A 23,178-nucleotide genomic window follows, 5' to 3' on the forward strand; every position below is an offset into this window, starting at 1 on the left:
CTTCTGTGAAACCCAGACTTAAAACAGACTAATGTAACTGTGCTGGTACAAATGACTTTCCACGCATGATTCGGAAACTTTGAGTATGTCCCTGACTTCCATGTGCCATAACGTGGTCTGTCCTCAGTTCACATATGCCCTGGATGGCTCTCCACTGCAAGTGGTCTACCTACCCATGCAGCCACTGCACCCGAGAAACCTCCAGCATCCAACTTCCCAATCCACTTCAGACACGTCCCATCGTGTCTGAAGTCACAGCATCTTCTCCATAAATCTTTTCTTGCCTTACACTGATGCTAGTACCTTTCTTGAAATGACCAGCCTAAGTGGCCAAAGATGTTCCTTACGTCCACCCGTGTTCACTGTGAAAAAGGCCACACACGCATTCACCAGTTGTGATAAGGTTTAATCACACGCTTATATAATAGCTGTCACAGTACCATCTAACAAAACTGTTTTGAATGATGTTAAGGGCAAGTATGGGCGACCAGAGACAGGTGATGGGGTGGGGGTGTGGGAGGGGGGTTGCAGGCTGAACTGACTTGTGGCTGAACTGACTTTTCAGCCAAACAGACATTGGCCAAAAGGACTTTTTCACCAAACAGGCTTTTTGGCCAAAGAGGCCTTTTCGCTGACCCAATTTAAGGCAAGTTTCAACCAGCATCGCAGCCGCAAAATCGTATACAGTCCATTTTTTGCTCCCAAAGCATTTAACCTAGTATTCACAGAGAATAGACGAATAGATAGTTCTGTTGTTCAGCACTTCCGAAAGACACTCCTACAGAAGCTCCAAAATGAACCACCATAGGAATTACTTGATAACTTCACCCGAATGACGCTAAAGATGCTAATTACCAATTCTTGATAAAGAATTCTTCACCCCTCAATGCAGAGGTCAGAAGCAGAAACTGGAAATGTGCAAGGTTTGCACATGTGGGAGGAACCGAAAAAGGAAAAGGAAGTCCAGGTAAAGTTGAGGAAACAACAGTACATACACCAATAGCGCTAATATTTTACTTTGTTTTTTTTTCTGCACCTCTTGGTGCAGAATTCTGTATAAATTTTACCTCCACGTTGTTTAAGGAAGCTGCAACAAAGCAAAGACAAACGAATTTCGAGCACACCTTCAACTTGTCCAAGACTGATGCTACTATGCTGCAGAGCCAGTTCTGAGAAACGTCACATAAGACCTATCAGTGGCTCCTTTGCCCTTAACCTGAAAGCCAGTCACAAGGTAACTGGACACCCCTGAAATTTAGATGTTTTCGAATGCACTTGTAAATACCACTGCCACCCAAAGTCATTGACATTCCACTGGAATCAACCACTTTTCCTGCTGACCTGCACTGAAGTGTCATTGCCGAAAACAACCACGAGATGGCAGCAGAGACTGACAGTTGGAACACACACTCTGCTATTGGCTTCCCACAAAGGTTCCTTCGCTTTTTGCCCGAAAGAGGACCCTAAAATAGTAAACGCACTCTAGGCAAAGTTGAGTAAACGAGCCCGTAAACATGTCCACAGGGGCATATACATAAAATGAAAGTGCTTGTATTTTGCTTCACTTTTTCTTACTTCTTCGTAGAGAACTTCAAATAAATTTTACCTCCTCGTTGTTTAAGGATTCTGCATCAGAGAAACCAAATTACAAGTGATTTTCAAGCATACCTGGAACTGTAGAAACCCAACTCTATCACGCTACACAGCCAGATCCAAGAAATGTCACAGAAAATATGTTTATTGCGATCTTGGCCGTTAATCTGGAAACCAGTGACAAGGTAAATGGCCAGCCCTGACATTTAGACATTATCAAATGCACTTCTGAATACCCCTGCTATCCAAAGTCATTCATATTCCCCTGGAATGAACCACTGATCCTGCTGACCTGTACTGAGGTGTCATTCCTCAGAACGACCACTAGATGGCAGCAAAGACCAGCATTCGGAACACATAGTGTACTAATGCCTTGGCCAAAAATTTTGTTTGCTTTTCACCATCAGATGCCATGACAGACACAATTTTCATTTTCCACCAAACAACAGGACTGAACCACTACTGGACTACATTGTCACTGTTTTGTTCCACTGACCTCTGCCACCTTTCAAGCTATTTCACCGTTCCATCGTCCCATAACATTGTCCTCTTTCAGACCAGGGAACTCTTCCAAGTGTCTTCTACAGTCTTGCAGGGAATGGAAATTTCTTTCCAATAAGAGAAATTCACAAAGACCAAACTAAAGAGTCATGCAGAGGCGCAAGCACTGGTGAGGACTGCGGATGAATCGTGACTGCCCAGCCAGGCGGGGACAGTTTTCCCCTGGTCACCAAAGAGAAATGTGTGTGCTCCTGCCTTATCCTGAAGCTCCCCTGTCTCTCCTGACAAATTCTGGACATTCTCCCTCGGGTGGCTTTCACCTGGTCTAACAGATATCAGTACTTGTTGGGAGAAGTCCTCTGGGTTTCTGCAAGGAGCTCCCACTGCAGGATATCACCTCCTTTGGATGAAGACCACTCTTTGGATGGGCTGATGGTGGTTCCTGGGCTTCCCTCAATATCTCCTGTTCTATCGCCTGTTTTATTATTTTTCTATGTAAATTATTTCCCAGTCTGACTGTGATTTATTTTGGGAAGGTATTTAGAAGTGTGTTTTAAAACATCTAAATATAGAGACTTTCTACTTACCTTGTGACCAGTTTCCAGATCAACGGCAAAGAGAGCAATAAGTAGTTTGTGAGACATTTGTTGAAACCTGGTTTATAGCTAACTATAGTCATGTTTTAAAAAGCTCCAAGTGTGCCTGAAAAGCATTTTTAGTTTACTTTGTTGCTGCTTACTTTAACAGTGAGGAAAAATTTTTTCACAATTCTACCCCAAGAGTTGAAAAGAACTGCTATCATTTTATGTATGTGCATTTGCGGAGATGTCGATGTGCACGTTTTTGTCTACTTTCTCTGGATTTAATTGACTATTTTAGGTTCTAAGTATAGGCACAAAACTTGTATATCTTCAGCTTTCATTTTTGATACTGTGCATTTAAGGTGAAGATTTTTCCATAAGTTTTGGTATGCAGTATCTCTATCACCACTCAGTGTATTTTGTAATTCAAATTGACGTGCATTCAGCTGTTGGTTCTGGCTCTACTCCGGGGTCCAAGTTCCAGACTCCAGGGCCTGTGTATGTTTTGGCATCGGGTGTCTGTGAACTTGATGTGGATCCTGGCCCACGGGATCTGTGTGCTGTGGCAGCAATAGACAAATTCACACGGACTACAAAAATCCTGTGGGGAAAAAGGGATGGCATGGCCGCTCTCTAAGTGAGAGAGGGCGTGAGAGCCAGAGAGAGCCCCTGAGAAAGCCCGATCCCCGCCTGGGCAGGCTTTCAGTGCTTTTCTGGGCAGTTTACATAGAAGATGGTCCACATTTACTGTGCCCATGTTCACTGTAGGTGACTACCTTTTACACACAACCAAGGACAGAATGCTGCTCATTACATCAAAGAGAAGGATGTTACAGCTCCAGGGGGAAAGTGGTTGAACTGGTCACACTCCATACTTGGGTGGTTTAGCACAGACTTTAGGAAGTTAAAGATACTCAGTCAACATTTGCTGCCTCAATCCAGGGTGAGGGAGTTTCTGGGAAAGCAAGTCTCAGAGCAAGCTAGGTACAGGGCAGGCCTGATTTGCCCACAGAAGTAGCTGTGTGTGGGCGTGGGTCCTTCCTGCCAGGCCTCGCTCCCACTGGCTTTTCTGAGTGGGATCTGGGCTACATTTCCCCCACATGGAACAGTTCCCTATACTCCATCTTGGCCGGCAGTCCCTGGTTCTACCCTTCCGCACTCTGCCTTTATGTGGATGGGAGATATGCTTGGAAAAGTGGTCTCCAGAAAAACGTGTGGTCCTCTGGACAGTAGGGAAAGCATGCATTTGTTGGGAAGCGCCCTGCCTGGTTTCAGAAGCTGTAAACCCCCATGGCTAAGGGTGAGTGAAAGACCTTGAGACCATAAGCCATTAAGGAGACAAAGTTTATCTCCCTGGCAGGGGTGCTCCCTCTGCCCACTTTACTTTACCCTGCTTGACCTTCAGCCTGACCAGTTAGCCAATGACGGGTAAGATTCCTCAAGGGAGGGATGACCTAAGACAGGCATGGTCAGGAAGAGGCCCTCAGGGAAGGACTTGGGGGGCTATAGAAAAAGGGGGAGATGGACCCTCACCCCTCAGCTTTGACATAGACTGAGTCCTCATTCTGTCTGCAAGAAGTCACCTAACCTCTTGGCTGCCTTACTTCCCCTGCCTGACTGAAGCCTGAAACAATGACAGAGGGTGGTGCAGCCCTGTGCTGGACAGGGCAGATTCCCTGGGGGCGATGAGGCCTAAGACAGAATAAAAAACCCTGTGAAACCTGCTTTGCTAAGAATGCCCTCAGTTTTCTCCTAAGGGTCTAATCATGAAATGAGTTCGTTTCCCAAAGTTTCATAGCCCTTTAGCTACTGACCCTGACTGAGAAGAAGCCCTCAGAGTTCTTTGAAAGTTACCCATTGTTTGATTCTTACTGCCTGACCATGACTAATGAGCTTTACCTGTATTCCTATGCAAATTGAACCCAATAAAAGCCCATTGAGGAAAAGGGTCTTAGCCCTTCTCCTTGGAGAGATCGGCCACCTTTCCTCCCCAAGTAGATCATGTCTCGGTAGACTTATTTTCATCCTTGGCAGATGGGGGGCTCTGCGGGCAAAGCTGATAAAATAGCTGTCACTACACCATCTAATAAAATTATTTTTAATGATGTTAAGGGCAAGTATGGGCGACCAGAGACAGGTGATGGGGTGGGGGTGTGGGAGTGGGGTTGCAGGCTGAACTGACTTGTGGCTGAACTGACTTTTCAGCCAAATAGACTTATTGGCCAAATGGACTTTCTCACAAAAGAGGCTTTTTGTCCAAAGAGGCCTTTTGGCTGACCCGATTTAAGGCAAGGTTCAACCGGCATCGCAGCCGCAAAATAGCATGCAGTCCACTTTTTGCTCCCAAAGCATTTAACCTAGTACACAGAGAATAGATGAACAGACAGTTCTGTTGTTCAGCACTTCGGAAAGAGACTCCTACAGAAGCTCCAAAATGAACCACCATACGAATTACATGATAACCTGACCAGAATCACGCTAAAGATGCTAACTACCAATTGTTCATAAAGAATTCTTCACCCCTCAATGCACAGGTCAGAAGCAGAAACTGGAAATGTACAAGGTTTGCACATGAAGGAGGAACCAAAAATGGAAAATGAAGTCCAGGCAAAGTTGAGGAAACAAGAGTACATACACCGATAGAGCTGATATTTACTTTGCTTTTCCTTCTGCACCTCTTGGTGCAGAATTCTGTATAAATTTTACCTCCACGTTGTTTAAGGAAGCTGCAACAAAGCAAAGACAAACGAATTTCAAGCACACCTTCAACTTGTCCAAGACTGATGCTACTGTGCTACACAGCCAGTTCTGAGAAACGTCACATAAGACCTATCAGTGGCTCCTTTGCTCTTTACCTGAAAGCCAGTCACAAGTTAACTGGACACCCCTGAAATTTAGATGTTTTCGAATGCACTTGTAAATACCACTGCCACCCAAAGTCATTGACATTCCACTGGAATCAACCACTTTTCCTGCTGACCTGCACTGAGGTGTCATTCCAAAGAATGGCCACGAGGTGGCAGCAGAGACCGACAGTTGGAACACACACTCTGCTATTGGCTTCCCACAAAGGTTCCTTTGCTTTTTACCTGAACGAGGACCCGAAAATAGTAAACGCACTCTAGGGAAAGTTTAGTAAATGAGCCCGTAACATGTCTGGAGGGGAATATACATAAAATGAAAGTGCTTGTATTTTACTTCACTTTTTCTTACTTATTCGTAGAGAACTTTAAATAAATTTTACCTCCTCGTAGTTGAAGGATTCTGCATCACACAAACCAAATTACAAGTGATTTTCAAGCATACTTGGAACTTGTGGAAACCAGCCTCTAGAACACTACACAGCCAGATCCAAGAAATGTCACATAAAATATGCTTATTGCGTTCTTGGTGGTTAATCTGGATAGCAGTGACAAGGTAACTGGCCACCCCTGACTTTTTGACATTTTCAAATGCACTTCTGAATACCCCTGCTATCCGAAGTCATTCATATTCCCCTGGAATGAACCACTGATCCTGCTGACGTCTACTGACGTGTCATTCCTCCCAATCGCCACAAGACGGCAGCAAAGACCAGCATTTAGAACACAGTGTACTAATGGCTTGGCCAAAAATTTTGTTTGCTTCTCACCATCAGATGCCATGACAGACACAATTTTCATTTTCCCTCAAACAACGGGACTAAACAACCACTGGACAACGTTGTCACCGTTTTGTTCCACTGCCCTCTGCCACCTTTCAAGCTACTTCACTGTTCCATCATCCCACAACATTGTCCTCTTTCAGACCAGGGCACTCTTCCAGGTGTCTTCTGCAGTCTTGCAGGGAAGGAAAATTCCTCTCCAATAAGAGAAATTCACAAAGACCAAAGTAAACGGTCATGCAAAGGCACAAGCTCTGGTGAGGACTGCGGATGAACAACGACTGCCCAGCCAGGCAGGAACAGTTTTCCCCTGGTCACCAAAGAGAAGCGGGCGCGCTCCTGACTTATCCTGAAGCTCCCCTGTCTTTCCTAACAAATTCTGGACATTTGCCCTCAGGTGGCTTTCACTTGGTCTAACAGAGACCCGTACTTGTTGGGAGAAGTCCGCTGGGTTCCCGCAAGGAGCTCCCACTGCAGGACATCACCTCCTTCAGATGAAGACCACCCTTTGGAGTGGCTGCTGGGGGTTCCTGGGCTTCCCTCAATATCTCCTGCTCCACATTATTCTCAAATATCAATGGTTCATCCCCTCACGCTTTGTCTTGGAAATGGAATGTTTCCCTTCCATATCTGTAGAGAACTGCATGTGGAAAGTCAGTCAAGATGGGACCCCCACCACCCAGCTTGACTTCTGTGGAACCCAAACGTCAAAGAGATTAACATAATCAAGCTGCTGCAAATGCTTTTTGACACTTGATTTGGATACTTTGAGTATGTAGCCTGTCTCCCGCGGGCCATAAGGTGGTCTGTCCTCTGTTAACGTCTGCCCTGGATGGCTCTCCACTGCACCTGATCTGCCTACCTGTGGGGCAACTGCGCATGAGAAATCTCCCTCATGAATCTTTGCAACCCACTTCTCACACGTTCCATCAGATTCAGCATCTTCTCCGTACACACCAAGCATGTTTTCTTGCCTTACACTTGCGCTTGTACCTTTCTGGAAATGACACAGACTGAGGGGCCAAAAATGTTCCTTATGTTCATGTATCTTCAGTGGGAAGAGGGCCACACACACATTCACCAGTTGTCATGAGGTTTTTCATCCCAGGGGTATATGACAGCTGTCACAATACTGTCTAAAAAACAGTTTCAAATGACATTAAAGGCAAGTATGCGGGACCGGCACCAGGTGACTTGCTGGGGGTGATGCAGAGGTGGTGCAGTGGGGGACCGAACTGACTTTTTGGACAATCCCATTTAAAACAAGTTTCAACCATCATCACAGCCTCGAAAGCCCATACAATATGTTTTCTGCTCTAATGGCACTTGAGCTGGCACTCACAGGGAATGGATGAGGACAAAGTTCTGCTGTACAGACCTTCTCGAATAGACTCCTGCAGAACCTCCAAAATGAACCACTATTTGAATTACAAAGTAACTTGACCTGAATGATGCTAAAGATGCTACAGACCAAAACCTGAGAAAGAAATTCTCACCCTTGAATGCACACATTAGAAACAGAGGCTTAAAATGCCCAAGTTTTGCACCAATACAAGGAATCTGAAATGGTAAACAAGGTCCAGGCAAAGTGGAGGAAACGAGCCTGTAGACATGTCCAGAAGGGCACATACATACAACGATGGCGCTTATATTTTACTCTTTTTTTCTTGTACCTCTTAGTGCAAAATTATGAATGAATTTTCCCTCCACGTTGTTTAAGGAAGCTGCAACACACAAAGCCGATGACAAATGATTTTGAAGCACACCTGCAAGTTGTAACAACTTGATTACACCATAAAGCCAGTTCCAACAATGTCACATAAATCACGTTTATTGTTCCCTGGCCATTATTCTGGAAACCAGTCTCGAGGTAACTGGAAAGTCCTTACACTTAGATGTTTTAAAATGCACTTCTAAATACCACTGCCATCAACACTCATTGATATTCCACTGGAATCAACCACTTTTCCTGACTCAACTAAGATGTCATTCCCCAGAATTCCCACGAGATGGCAGCACAGACGCACTCTTGGAACACTGTACTATTTGCTTGGTCAAAAGGTTCCTCCAGTTTTTATGTAAAGACGCAAAGGAACAGACGTTTTTCGTTTTCACCAATAACTGTATTGAGCAATGTATTCACCATTTTGTTCCACTGCTTTCTGCAATATTCCAGGCATCTTCATAATTCCATCTTCCCAAAAGGTTTTATCATTTGGCCAAGCCAATATAAAGCCAGTTTCAACAAGCATCGCAGCATTGAAATTATATACAATGTTTCTTAGGTGTTCTCATTGCACTTCAGCCAGTATTCACTTTCCAGAAATGGGACTCTGGAAAGTCCTTATATTTGGTAGTTATGTAATATACTCGTAAACAACCTCAAAGGTAAAACACAATTTCAATTACAAAATAATTGAAAATGAATGGTGATAAATATACTACGTACCAAAACTTATGAAAGAAATCTTCACCCTTCAATGCAGATTATCAGAAATAAAAGCTGGAAATTTACTATTTTTGTACCCATATTAGGAATCTAAAAGAGTAAACTAAATCCAGAGAAAGTAGACAAAAACGGGCACATCGACATCTCTGCAAGTGTATATACATAAAACGATAGTGAAACCGGAAAAGACACCGGTGTCCAGGCTGCTGGTCACTGCCAAACACAATCAGCAATGAATGAGATCGAATCTTTGTGGGCGCTTTATTCAGATGGCCAGTGATCCGAGAAGATGGTGGGTTCATTCCCTAACACACCATCTTCCCTTCTCTTTCCAGGCCAGACTTTTCATAACAGGGAATAAACAAGGTGTGGTGAGGGCTTTGAAATTCAGGGAGGATTAGGTGAAAGAAGCTGCAACATCCCTGTCCTGGGCAGTTAGCTGTTCCCAGGGGCAGTGGTCGTCTGTCTCTCCCTGGAACACAAGGTCAGGATGCCTCCAATTTGTCCCCAGGGGGTAATCTTTAGCAGTGCCCCAGGAGGTCGGCTGTTTTCCCAGGAACCAAGACTGTAGTTTCTGAAACAAGCTTTAACATATACATTACTTGCTAGGTTTATAACTTTTTACCTTAAACTAAAATTTTAAGACTCTTCAGTCCCCTATCGTTCCCCAACTTTAGTATGAAACTATCTCATTTCTATGAGATCAGAACTTAGCATTGGACTGTCCAGTGGAGGTTTTAGGAAAACACCTAACTGCAGACCCACATAAGGACGCACACTGTATGCAACAACGAGCTATGATACTGAAGAAAATGACAAGGATAAAAACCATAAATGCCTCTCAAAGACCACATGTACTAGGCAGCCAGGAGGTTAGTTTAGACCGGTCAATGCCAAACAATCCCTCTCTGTTTGATATGGGACACCACATCATTTACTTGCTTTACCTTATGCTCTATGAGTTGTGAACTATCAGTTAGGTTAAAACAGCAGAGTCCTTTAAATTCTTCACATCCATGATTTTGCCTTAAAAGTAGGTAGTCTACAGCTGCACGATTTTCTAGTACTGCTTCTCTGATTTGTCCCAGTTCTTGACTAATGGCACTGATGGCTTGTGAGGTGGCATCCAAAGCTTTTCCCGTAGCGCAGGCTCATCTCCTTATTTCTATATTCAAATAAGTTACCGTGGTTGTCATGACAAATATAGTTAAAGACACATATTCAGCAGGGCTAAAGAGGTGTAAGCCGCTGATACAAGGGAGTAAGGGAGAGATCCCGTCGAATCTGGGTCAAGTGGGGCTTTGGAGGCATAAATGCCATCAGTCTCCCCAGAAAGCATGGTCCCCCAGAGTGTTTGCCTGAACATAAGAATGGACAGTCATTCCACATGTCAGAAACCATCCTGTGGGCCGTTTTACATGAGCATGAGCATGAGATACATCGGTGGTGGTGGTGCGATTCATTTTCACATCTGCTGAGAGCACAAGACGGTTTTTAGTACAGTTGGCAAAAGTTACACATCCTCTAGCTGGGGCTACAATACCGACTTTCAATGAAAACGTTTCCCTGTCCTTTATAGTCACCACTGGTGCCCAATTATAAATATCAGAGTAGGTCATTTTCTTTTCAATATGTTCAAATACAGTATAATTTCTAAGGCTCTCCAAAGGAGTACAGACACCTATAACACATGGAGTGAAAGCTTGTTCAAAAAAAGTTCCTCCTGCAAGACAAAAGTCAGAAATATTCAGAACTGTTTTTGCTAAATATACCCAAATATTTTCATCCCGTTTGAAGGGAATACGTTGTCCATAACAAGGAGCTAACAGGCAGTAATGAAGACAACATAAGTCATTGTTTCCGAAAGATGACTCGGGTTTTCTTGAGGCTTGGCGGTCCATTGTTCCTCTAGTGCTTTCTTTATCCAGGTGTGACGAATCCAAGGTTTTATTCCTGCCAACTTCACCACAGTTGGGGTGGTGATGAGTATGTCCCAAGGTCCAGTCCACTTCTCTTCCAGTCGATTCTCTGGAGATCCTGCCCTCCAGGCCTTGAGCAGCACCTTGCCTCCTGGCTCCAACAAATGCAGTGAACCTACAGGGGAGGAGTCTCCAATGCAGGCAAAGTCATCAGTTACAGCTAAGATTTGACTTACATGTGGTGCGTATTTCTTCACCTTCATGTCTTGATCTGTATACATATCTCCCACCCCAACTGTAGCCTCAAATGGCCACCTGTACACAATTTCATAGGGACTCCAGTGAATCCCACTTCGAGGAGCCACCCTTATCCTGAGCAGGGCAATAGGCAAGGCTGGATCCCGATGCAGATGAGTTTCTTAACACAGCTTGGCTACATTTTTCTTCAGGGTGTGATTCATCTTCTCTACCTTCCCAGAAGCCTGAGTCTCCATACCATGTAGAGTCTCCACTTGATTCCTCAAATTTACTAACCTTCTGTGTAATTTCTGAAACAAAAGCAGGTCCGTTATCACTCTGGATGCTGCCAGGGAGGCCAAAGTGAGGGATTATTTCCTTCAGTAAAGCTTTCACTGCCTCCAAAGATGTCTCCATTCTAGTAGGATAAGCTTCTATCCATCCTGAAAAAGGCATCAACAAAGACGAACAAATATTTCCACTCTCAGACCCTTGGCATCTGAGTACAGTCTGTTTGGCAGACCTCACGTGGACACTGGCCTTGGCGTTGCTGTCCTTCTCTCCTTTGATGGGGATCTGTTTGGGGTTGTTCTTCCGGCACACAACACATCTAGCAATTACTTTTCTTATGGCTCTAGAAATTCCGGGACCTGTGAGCCACAGTTTGACGTAGGTGGTTAAGGAGTCTCTTCCACAGTGTGTGGCCTCATGCAAATGCTTCATGACTGGCTCTACTAAATGATCAGGAACACAGTATAGCTCCTTTCTTCTTCTTTTTCCATCTGCTATCAGGACCTTCTTCATCAAAACCTTAGCCCTTAGCGTTCTCTAAGTCTGCATTCAAATATTCAAGGCCAAATTGTGACATGTCCAGAACAGGTACCAAGGGAATTCTGAACATTCCTTTAGCAACCTCTTTTGCTGCCCATTCAGCCAGATTGTTTCCTCTAGCCACTTCAGTGTCCTCTTTCTGATGCCGTGGGCAGTGCCTAACTGCCACCTGTAAAGGCACCTGAACAGCACCTAATAATTTTAAAATTTCTGCTGCATGCTTAATCTCCTTCCTATTGGAGGTTAATAGTCCTCTTTCCTTCCAGACTGAACCACGTGAATGCAAAATCAAGAAAGCATACCTTGAGTTGGTGTGTACATTTATCTCTTTTCCTGTGACAATTCCAGCTCCCTCATTGATGTGATCAGTACGGCTTTCTGAACAGGGGTTCCTAGTGGCAGGTCTTTGGCCTCCACTACTCCTTCAAGAGTCACAACTGCATACCCAGCCTTTCTGCTTCCTTTGTCCATACAACTGCTCCCATCTGTATAGAGTCCAGCCTGCTTCTTCTAAAGGATGGTCCTGTAAATCAATTCTGCTACAATACACTTCATCTGCTATTCAGCAGTCATGTATTAGCACAGCCGAGTTGGGCTCGGGGAGAAGAGAGGCAGGATTTAATGTAGAGGTTTGAGGGAGACGTTGGGATTGGCGAGAAGAATGGCTTGGTACCTGCCCGTTCTTCCAGCGGCAAGCCACATATTTCCCTTTTGCTCCAGCAGGCTCAACACTTGCTGGGACACATAACTGGTATAGGCTGTCCCAAGGGAAACTTCTCAGCTTCCTGCAAGAGCTCACAGGCGGCTGCCACTCTCAAGTGGGCTGGCCACCCCTGGACAGTGTGATCTAATTTCCCTGACAATTATGCGATGGGCTGCATATGTCACTAAGCTTTTGGGTGAGGAATCCTAGGACAAAGCCCTGTCTCTCACACACATATTATTGAAAAGGCTTCAGTAGGTTTGGAAGCCCCAGGGCCGGTGCAGAAGCCAGGTGCACCTCCAGACACTCAAAAGCCTGAGTGCACTCCTTTGTCCACTTTAAAGGGTTCTATTCCCGTCCCTTCAGAGCCTCACACAGTGGTTTGGCGATGAGCCCAAAGTTTGGAATTCAAATGTGGCAGTCGCTTGCCATCCCCAGGAATCTCCTGAACTGTTTCCTGGTGTTGGGAGGGGTCCTCTGTGGACTTTTGTTGCACCGCCTGCACCATAGTCAGCCTTTTCTGCTCAGGGACGCCTTCCCCCATTCTCTCAAGGAGGCATCCCTTACAGTGCTCTAAGAGAGGAAGGCCGTCCCCATTAGGGTCCTCGTTGGGCTCAGTTACAGGGATTGCCCTGGGAAGGCCCAGAGCCCCATCTGGATTTTCTTGGTGCAACCTCCGAGCCTCTTCATTTGCCTTATCTGACACCAGCCTCTGCTCATTGCTCATCCCCCTTATTGAAGCAAAGAATTCAATAAGGCTTGTACGTCTGTCCACTGGGGATGATGAGTGGCAAAAACTGATGCAACCAAATCAGTCATTTTAGCAGGATCATCTCTATGAGAAGGGTTTGAGGAAATTCCCTCCTGTTTTCCACAGTGGCCGCACCAGTCTGCATTCCCACCGACAATGTACTAGGGTTCCCTTCTTTCCGCATCCTCTCCAACTTGTGTTTGTTGATTTGTTTATGTTGGCCACTCTGACCGGTGTGAGGGGGTACCTCATTGTGGTTTTAATTTGCATCTCTCTGATGGCTAATGATGCTGAGCATCTTTTCATATGTCTCTGGCCCCTCTGTATGTCTTCCTTAGAGAAGTGTCTGTTCAAGTCCTTTGCCCATTTTTTAATTGGCGGTGAGGGACAAATACCATATGATCTCACCTTTAACTGGAACATGATCAACAAAAGAAAAAAGAAAACAATATATAACCAGAGACATTGAAGTTAAGAGTAATCTAACAACAGCCAGAGGGGAGTGGGGAGGAGATAGTGGGGAGAGGGGTTTTCAGGAACTACTATAAAGGACACATGGACAAAACAAAGGGAGAGGGTGGAGGCGGGGGAGGGAGGTGGGTTTGGCTGGGGTGGGGTAGAGAGGTGGGGAGAAAATGCAGACAACTCTAATTAAACAACAACAACAAAATTTTTTTTAAAGATTTTTTTTAAAAAGGGGGTTGAGCTTTTCCAGTTTAACAGATCCAGTGTAGAAAACAGAGTGTGCGTCCAATAACATCCAGCAGGCTGGCCCTCTGGCCCTACTCCCACTGGAAGTTTCTGAAAAGGATATTGCCCTGCCCCGGTAGGGTCTTTTTCTCTACCAAATTTGGTTCCTTGACCGATTCAAGATGGTTCAGGTGCACTTTCCCCATCCACTCCCCTGGGGCTGCGGGAACACTGACCAGCTTGCAGCAGTCACAATATCTAGATCTTCCTCGTCCTTCTCCTCAGAGCTTCTGTCTTTCACATGCAAATTCCCCTTTCTCTGAGCCATTAACTTATTTTCTGTTGGTTTTTTTTTTTTAATTCTGCATGCCTCTTTATAATGTAAACTCAAACAAACTTCTAGGTAAGGCATTTTGTCCCACTTACCGGATTTTATACTGTAACAACTCTAGTTACAGTATAATACAGCAACGTAAAGACCCATTCAGTGACCAGCGCTCTCCTGAGTCTAAATTATACAGGACACAAACAGAGCAGCACTACAATAAAGCCACACGCGCTCTAGGTATACATTCATAAATCGACAAATTAGCCAGAACTGGCCCCAAAGGGCTGCTTCCCAGAACAGAGGCTTTTTCCCCCATTCTACCAGATGGAGCCCCAAACACAGGGTACCCAAACCAAACCAGATCGGACGTCATTTTTTCAGATCGAGCTCTGTAACCCCGAATGGTACCTTTACCAGATGACCTAAGCTGTGACCCCGGATTTTAACCTGAACCAGAAAGTGCAGTGATTCTGTTACAGAGCAAGGGCAGGGGGTGGTTCACGATAAATTATTACAGAAAGGATTCCCCCTTTCTGTCTCTGGAGGTTCCTTCCCCCACGCCCACCTGCTAGGTTCGAAATGCCCGCCGCCAGAGGAAAGATGTCTCTCAATGCCAGAGACTGGTGAAAAGGAAAGGAATTGTTTATTTAAAAGTTACACAGACTTAGAGTAATGGCTTAATGTCTTCAATAAGATACTAAAGTCCTCTAGAATACCCACAGATGCACAGTCCTTCCCTCTCCCTGTGCCCAGTCCAGGGTACCGTGTCTCAGGAAAAGAAGTAGAAGTCCGTGATTCAGGCTCCCAGCACCATCAGCTGTGTGGCTGCTGCAATCTCCAGTTAATCCAAAGCCATGCGGCACCTTCTCATGGCCCACCAGCAAGAGTCCTTTCTCCCCTTTTTCTTCCCGTCAAAGTCTCTCCTGCTGCCTAAGCCGCGTGGCAAAAAGAAACACTCCAAAACCTGGTGGTCCTCTCTACTCTCCTTCAGAACCGTGTGGTACTTCCATTTACTTCAGAACCGCATGGTCTACTCTTTACTTCGGAGCCGCGTGGTCTACTCCTTCCTTCAGAGCCGCATGGTCTCCTCCTTTCTCCCCCAAAACCTTGTGGTCCTCCCCCTTCTATGGCTGCCGCGCCTAGGTTTAAATCCCAGTGCCCATCTTCCTTTGCAGCCCCATTTCTGACTCCTCCTACAGTCAGTTACACCTGCCAGCATCCTTGTATTCTTCCAGCTTTACTGGGCTGCCATAGTAAGTCTGGGCAGGTGTGGCCCCATGGCATGGAGCCAATCATCTCCAAGCTCTCCCACAGGCCCTGTAACCAGGGGGAGTTGCTTCTCAGACCCAGCTTGGGTGGAAGTCACTCCCATCTCCCTGGCTCAAAGCAGGGCCACAGCTATTTAACATATCCATGAAACCAGTTAAAGGTTATAGATATGTTAAATGACTGCCAGGGGTTAGCTACAAAGCGGTTGCTACCCAAAACAGCTCTGAATGGCCCTGTTCCATGTGTCCCATCCCCCCTGGCTCAGGCTTGTGGGGGTGAGGACATCCTACATACATTTTTCTAATATTTCCTGGACACCCCGAGTCCTGGACCCCATTACAAATCCCTTCCTGGGGCCCTCCTCTTGGCTGCACCCTGCTTCAATTCCATCAAATGTGAAAAACGATGAGAAATGCCAGGAGTGAGGGGGAGAATCCCCAAGTGAAATCACTTGGCAGCTGCTTGGGATTCTCCAAACCAAAACCTCAGGGCCTCTCAGCCCAGGCAGCCAATGGGACTCCCCACCAAATACCCACACTTCCCGGAGAGTCCCAAAGTGGGTCCCGGCGGAGTCGCCAAAATATGAAACCAGAGAAGACACTGGCATCCGGGCTGCCCGCCACTACCAAACCCAATCAGCAGCAACAGGGACTGAATCTTTATGGCGCTTTATGCACATGGCCGGCGATATGAGAACATGGCGGGTTCGTACCCTGACAGACCATCTAAATTCCATTTTAAAATGGCCCTTTTTATAAGGAGAGCAAAGCGTAGGTAGGGGTTTGGAATTCAGGGAAAAGTTCATTGGATTACAAACAAGTTCAGCATTCTCACCCTGGGCGGTGGGCTTTAGCTGTGTCCTAGCGGTGGGCATCTCACCTGGAGCACAATGGCTCAGACACCACCTGGAACTGGGTGGGGGCCTCTTGAGGCGCACAGGTGGAGCTGCTCCTGGCCTCCTGGAGTCAGGGTGGGTCCCACTACCAGTTCCTGGAACAAAGCTTTTGCAGGCATTGATTACTAAGCTTATTAGCTATTACCTAAACTGAAATCTTCCAACTCTTAAGTCCCCTATCAAACAGCACGTGAACTGTGTGTAAACAACATGTGAACAAAGCGTGGACGGCACGTGATCAATGGAAACAACACATGGATGGCACGTGATCGGTGTGTGATTGGCACGTGATCCATGCATGGACGGCATGTGAACACGGCAAGAATGTGGCTTGAAGTGGGGGGGGTGAGTGTGGCGTGAACATGGTGCTCGGTCCCCTCTCACCGTTCCCCTGGGGGGTTCTCTCGCTCCATGTGGAGGTCCGTACAGGGACTTATTCCCAGGCATAGATGTCTGCCGGGGTCCAGCCTCGGCGGGTCTCAGGGTCCCCGAAGGATGGACAGCACAGGCGACGAACGAGGGATCAGACACCAAGTTTGATGCCGGAGAACGGCCAGCTCTTGTGAGTCTGACCGAACTCTAAGAGTTTAATCAAGCTTTATTTTTATGGGGATTTGTTATATGACATCAAAGGAACAGGTGCATGGCATGATTTCTCAAGCAGGAAAAGTTTATACAGAAATACCAAGGAAATGTACAGGAAGTTCTACAGATTTGTTCATACTAAACAAAAGTTATTTTGACCAGGAGGGCCATCAATCAGACAAGCACAAGTAACTACATGTTCAAAGTTTCAAATGGCTATTGATCATTTGATGTCTAACAAAGTGTTCAGAATTTGGCATAGGTCAAAAAGATACGCTAGACTAGCCAGCAGTTATATGTGAACTATTAAAGGGCCTATGTGGTTAGGCTCTCTAACTCAGCCGTCTATCTTCCCGTCTAGGTTCTTTCTTTATGTGCTTTGCAGGGGATGATCTTTGTATTTGTTACCTCATGCTTAAATCATAATAGTTCACGTATTTTCCTTGCTCTTTTACCCATCTAGTTCCATCAATTATCATTCCTGTCCAAGGTATATAGGGGGTTGTACTAAGGGGAACATCTAGTAAAACTTTTCTCTATTTTCCAGGCAGATGGCCTGCCCATTGTCTAATATTAATCTTCCAATAGGTAGGGGAAGTAGGCTGCAGAGGGGTTATAAGGGACTTTTGTTCTATGGCCAAGAAATCAATTTGTGCAATTGTGTTGGAATTCTGCAGATCAGTGGACCTGAAATACAAGTGCTCAAAAATCCCACCACCTAGTAATAGCAAAGACAGACTTGCAAGAAGAGATAGACAGGAAGTCCAGCCACAGCTGCCTCTGCTGTGCAGACGCATCTCATCCGTTCCTACTGTGTCAAGGGTCGGCTGTTGGTGGGCTCCCAACAGATGCCCACATGCCATTGCTGGGGCATTTAAATTTTTTCCTGTTTGCTGCTTTTCTAAATAAATCAGCTTGATTTTTGTAAATTGGCCTTGAACCAAGTGGCTTGGGTAAAATCACGCGTTAGTCTGGCAGTTTGTGGATGTTTCTGGATCTTCCCTACAGATGCCCCTGTCATCTGTCCCTCTCTGACCCTCCCTCCCACTTTAAGTTTCCGCCCGTGTGGCTTGCTGGCCGATTGCTCCTGTGTGTCCCTTGGAGGTGCAGTGTCGGTGGGCGCCCTGGTTCCACTCCCTGGCACTGCCCATCTGGCACCCCGGAACCTCTGGCCAAACAGGGAGATGTTTTAGAGGCAGCTGTGTATTCGGCACTGTTTTCCCTTTCTAATGGGGCGTCTCACTTCCTTCTGCGCCTCCTGAGGTGCCGCCCAGCTGCCTGGCAGCAGCGTGCCCAGCAGGGGCTCCCTGGGCCGCTTCAGACCATTCTCCTCCTAGCCCTGTGTCCGGAACCCCGCGTGGCCCGGGCACGGCTACTCCCCAAGGTCAGCATGCAGCCGCCCACCTCGCCCCTCAGCCTCTGCTCGGGGTGGCCCAGTGCCACCTCCTGGAACTGAAGCAGGGTGTAGCCAAGAGGAGGGCCATAAGAAGGGATTTGTAATGGGGTCCCGAACTCAAGGTGTTCAGGAAATATTAGAAAAAAATATATAGGATGTCCTCACACCCACAAGCCTGAGCACGGGGAAGGGACATATGGAACAGAGCCATTCAGAGCTGTTTTGGGTAGCAAGAGCTTTGCAGCTAACCCCTGGCACGGTCATTTAACATATCTATAACCTTTAACTGGTTTCATAGATATGTTAAATAGCTGTGGGCACACTTTGAGCCAGGGGGATGGGAGCAAATTCCACCTAAAATGTAACTGGGAATAAACTCCCGCTGGTTACAGAGCCTGCGTGAGAGCGTGGAGATGATTGGCTCCATGCCATGCATGGGGCCACACCTGCCCGGACTTACTATGACAGCCCAGTAAAGCTGGAAGAATACAGGGATGCTGGCAGGTGTAACTGGTTGTAGGAGGAGTCGGAAATGGGGCTGCAAAGGAAGATGGGCGCTGGGATTTAAACCTAGGTGTGGCAGCCACAGAGAGAGAGGACCACGTGGTTCTGAAGGAGAAGAGGGACGACCACGAGGTTTTGGGGAAGAAGGGAGAGAAACATGCAGCTTTGGCGGAGTGAATAGGAGAGGACCATGGGGTTTTGGAGTGCTTCTTTTTGCCACGCGGCTTAGGCAGCTGAAGAGACTTTGCCGGGAAGACAAGGGGAGAAGGGACTCTTGCTGGTGGGCTGTGGCATGGGCTGCCACATGGCTTTGGATTAACTGGAGATTGCAGCAGCCACACAACTGATGGTACCGGGAGTCTGAATCACGGACTTCTAATTCTTTTCCTGAGATGCGGTACCCCAGACTGGGCAGAGGGAGAGGGAAGGACTGTGCATCTGTGGGTATTCTAGAGGACTTTAGTATCTTAATGAAGACATTCAGTCATTACTCTAAGTCTGTGTGATTTTTAAATAAATAATTTCTTTCCTTTCAACAGTCTCTGGCATTGAGAGACGTCTTTCCTCTGGCGGCGGGCATTTCGAACCTAGTAGGTATGTGTGTGCGTGGGGGAACCTCCAGAGACAGAAAGGGGGAATCCTTTCTGTAAAACTTTATCATGAACCACCCCCCGCGTGTTCTATAACAGAACGGCCCGTGTGCTCGACTCAGACCCTGGGAGGTGTTCGGGAGAGGGAACCCCCCCCCCCCCGCCAAGGTGTAACGAGGTCACGGACCCCCCAAGCGCGCTCCGCAAACAGATGTCCCCTGCAGGAGCCCCTGTCTCCGCATCAGGAAAAGGACACTTCTGTTTGGTAAATTATTACAAAATCAGCCTTCCAGCTGAAAAGGGCCACAAAACAATACCCCTGGGTGGGGGGGATTGCTGCCAGATGGTTTCTTATTAAAAAACCATGATGTTAAAAACAAAATAGAATTCTGTAATAACTCGACAGAGAGCAGAAGGGCCCCTCCCCTGGTCCTGCAGAGCAATCTCTGTAAAAAGCTTTCTGTAATTTCAGACTTTTATTTGCTATACATCTCAGTCACTTTGGAAGCTCAGCTCGGCTCTGGTTTGGGGATTTCATGAGTGTGTTTAATGCCCACGTCTGAGTGTTTCAACCCATTAACTGCACCAAGTCGAGGTGCCTCCGATGCCTGTGGATGCCGCTCAGCTCCTGGCCAACCCTGCACCCCAGGCCTACCACCAACTCCTCGCTGGGGATCTCGCAGTGCGGGGAGTAGACCCTGCCAGACCTCCCTTCTGACACACTCCCCCTCTCCGGGTCTCTGAGTCAACCCACCCCCAGCTCCTGTTCACAGGTTCCTGACTAGGAGCACCCTGTTCTCCACGCTGCCTTCGCCATTGGACGAAGTTCAGGGTGACCCACGGTGGGGACTGTGTGCCAGACTCTTGGGCTCTGGGGGGCAGTTATGTGCCCACAGGAAGCCTCTGCTGGTCGGGCCGAGCCCCCACTCCAGCTGCCCGTCCTCCAAGGGGCCCACGTGCAGGGCCAGAGGGGGCCTCATTCGAACAGCACGTCGCCAACATGCAGATGATTCCCCGAGGGGAATGTGCACCCCAACAGTGTTCCCTGCAGGGGAAGGGGGTCAGTGACCCGGCTCACATGGCCTCCCATGCCTCCAAGGCCGCTTGCTGAAGGCTGGTCCATGGGAGTCCGTGGCCTGAGCTCAGGCCGCCACACACAGGAGACACCGTCTCCCCAGAGCCACCTCCATGGACACACATCCGGTGCCTGTCCTGACCAGGTGGGAGTCTGCCGGATCCGACCTGACCCTCAGCGAGCCCCAGTCACCCATCCGAAGACAGTGGCTCCCCCTTAATGTCACATCTGCATGGGATTCCATCCAGAAAACATCACAAGTGGAAAATAACTCTAAAACAAATGCTCCTCAGCAGTTCCACAGCCAGCCAGCCAACCCTGGGGATGACAACAAGGGTATTGTTAGTTATTGTTTATTATTATTACCATTATCACTATTACTGCAATAGGACAAACCCAGGGCCCCAAAGCTCAGGCAACCCGGCCTCCTTCAGCCTGGGGGAGAGACCTGCTGTGTGTGCACCCCGTTCTGCAAGGGGGTGTGGGGAGGTGTCCTGGACAGGACGGGCCCCAGCAGACCCCATCTCAGCATGCTCTCTCCAATGCCGTCCTCCCGCCCTCCCCACGTGGTGGCAAATCACTGCTTAAAAAAAAAGAAAATCCCAATCCCGGATGTTTTGGGGGAGCAGCGGGGTGAAGGGTCAGCCTAGCCCTGAGCACAGGTGCAGGTCCCTCACAGACGCTGTACTGGTACAAACCAGAATGCTGTCTGCTCAAGTTCACTACCATTTCTCCTACTCGCAAACCCAACCACAAAAGGACTATTTCATCATCTTCACCCTTCTTGCTCCCAGAGACTGGTCCCCTGGGGTTTAACAGACAGAAGTTGTTAGAGCCATCGAAGCAGAAAGACAACCACTGGGGAGAAAACCAGGGTTGGGGGGAGTTCTGCAGGAATATGTTCCAAATGGATGCAGGTCTCCTCGGCATCCAGAGGCTGGGTCTGCATCAGGGCCTTAGCTGCACCCTGGAAATGGGGAGGGGAGGGCGCTGCCCAAGATGGGGGATGGGGGGCACCTCAGTGTCACTACAAGTTACCAGGGTGGGAGAGGGCCTCCGTGGTGCCAAAGGGCAGGCACTGCCTTCCCCGGGGACTCTGCCTGGAGGGAGGGAAGAGACGGAGATAATTAGGGTTTTTTCATGGAAATCAGCATTTATCCGAAATCAAAGACCGAGGATTCTGCACCATCTAAATGGGCTTCGGCCAGAGAACTAAAACATAAAAGACCATCGGTCCCCACAGCCCCCTGCAAAAGCAATTAAATTGTTCACCAAAAGGCTGTGAGCTGTCAAAGCCACCTGCTTCCTGGGTTCACCAGGGTGGTGCAGATGCCTGAAACTGGACAAAGACGTGGAGTTCTGGGGCCTCCCCGCAGGCCACGGAAAAGAAGCTGAGCCCTGGTGTGCCTCCTCGGTGCCGGACCTCCCAGGGGATCACAAACCAGGTGGGAGTGGCGTTTCATCCCAGCTCTGCCACAGTTTGGGCAGCTGTAGTGTGGAGCCAGGGAGTGAATGCCCTGAGCTTTTCACTCTGGGGTGGAAGACTTTAAGGAAAATGCTGTGGGGGTGGGTTGAAGTCGGAGATAAAACGGGCTTGTGTTTTAAAAAATCCTCGGCACTGTCCAGTGAGGAGAAAGAGGCAGACCAGCCACAAGGAGTACCCCCATCCCTGTGTTTATACCCGTCCTGGGGAGCAGCAGGGTCCCCGAGAAGGGGAAGAGCTAGCACGCCAGGGCTGCAGTTCCTGAGCCTGAAGACTGGCCCCTGAGGTGATAAGCCCTCACCACGAGTCTACCGGAACCTCAGACCCAGTGTCCAGGGCCCATGGTCCACCTCAGGCCGTCCGCTGAAGGAGAGGCTGTGGCAGGAGAGGCCTGGAGACAGTGAGAACTCACAGGGGCCTGGAGGGGACCTGTCCCACCTTCTCCCACAGGCTGGGAGTTTCCACATCATTTCCAAGTAAAAGCTCAGAAGTATGACCTGTGTCCATTCTCCTTGTGAATTCTGATCGTCCAGAGAAAGGGGAGCCCTCCTTGCTGTAACCCCACAAGGGACCCCACAACCAGCTGCATCACTGGTCTAGGAAGCCCCCCACGGGAGCCTTCCTCTGAGAAGGACTAATTGCTGACCTCCCCTTCTTCCTCTGGCCCCACGTGCGTACCTGGTGTGTCTGAGAGCCCTGGCCACACGGGTCGTGTACTCGAGCCAGGGACTGACTTTTCCCATTGCGATGCCCCTTGCGGACTTCCTGGCAGGGTGTGGGGGGCTGCACTGCTGGCGACCTGGGCCCGGGGCTGCCCTGGTTGGGACTCAGTTTCCTCCTCTGTTCAACGAAGGGGCAGGGCCTGCAACTTTGGGAACCCCGCCCAAATGGGAGCACCTTCAGGACGCCCAGGCTCTCTGTGGTCCCTGCCCCCTGGGGAGGAGGTGGGGCGGACAGGGGTGTGAGCCTGTGAAGTGGGCTGTAAAAAAAAATATTGAAGTATAACATACAGAAAAGTACACAAGTCCTAAGTGTACGGATGCATAAAAAGTGACCGCAGTCATGTAGCCAACAATCAGGTCAAAAAATAGGAATTCATGAAAAAAATACTAACTCAGGGTAAAAATAAGTCAGAGTAATGGGTAACTTTGGGAG

The 23,178-nt window shown here is 47.9% G+C and overlaps 1 long non-coding RNA gene across 1 annotated transcript; it reads right to left on the minus strand.

Moving 5' to 3' along the window:
* Positions 1-20,152: 20,152 nt before the first annotated feature.
* On the minus strand, positions 20,153-22,836 carry LOC128781210 (uncharacterized). Its single transcript, XR_008427121.1, has 3 exons — positions 22,702-22,836; positions 21,579-21,640; positions 20,153-20,858 (listed from the first exon to the last, which is right to left on the minus strand). It is a non-coding gene; the product is annotated as an uncharacterized lncRNA (long non-coding RNA).
* Between the last annotated feature and the right edge of the window lie 342 nt (positions 22,837-23,178).

Source organism: Desmodus rotundus, chromosome 6 (assembly GCF_022682495.2).
Source record: "Desmodus rotundus isolate HL8 chromosome 6, HLdesRot8A.1, whole genome shotgun sequence".
In the NCBI taxonomy this organism is placed as follows: Eukaryota; Metazoa; Chordata; class Mammalia; order Chiroptera; family Phyllostomidae; genus Desmodus; species Desmodus rotundus.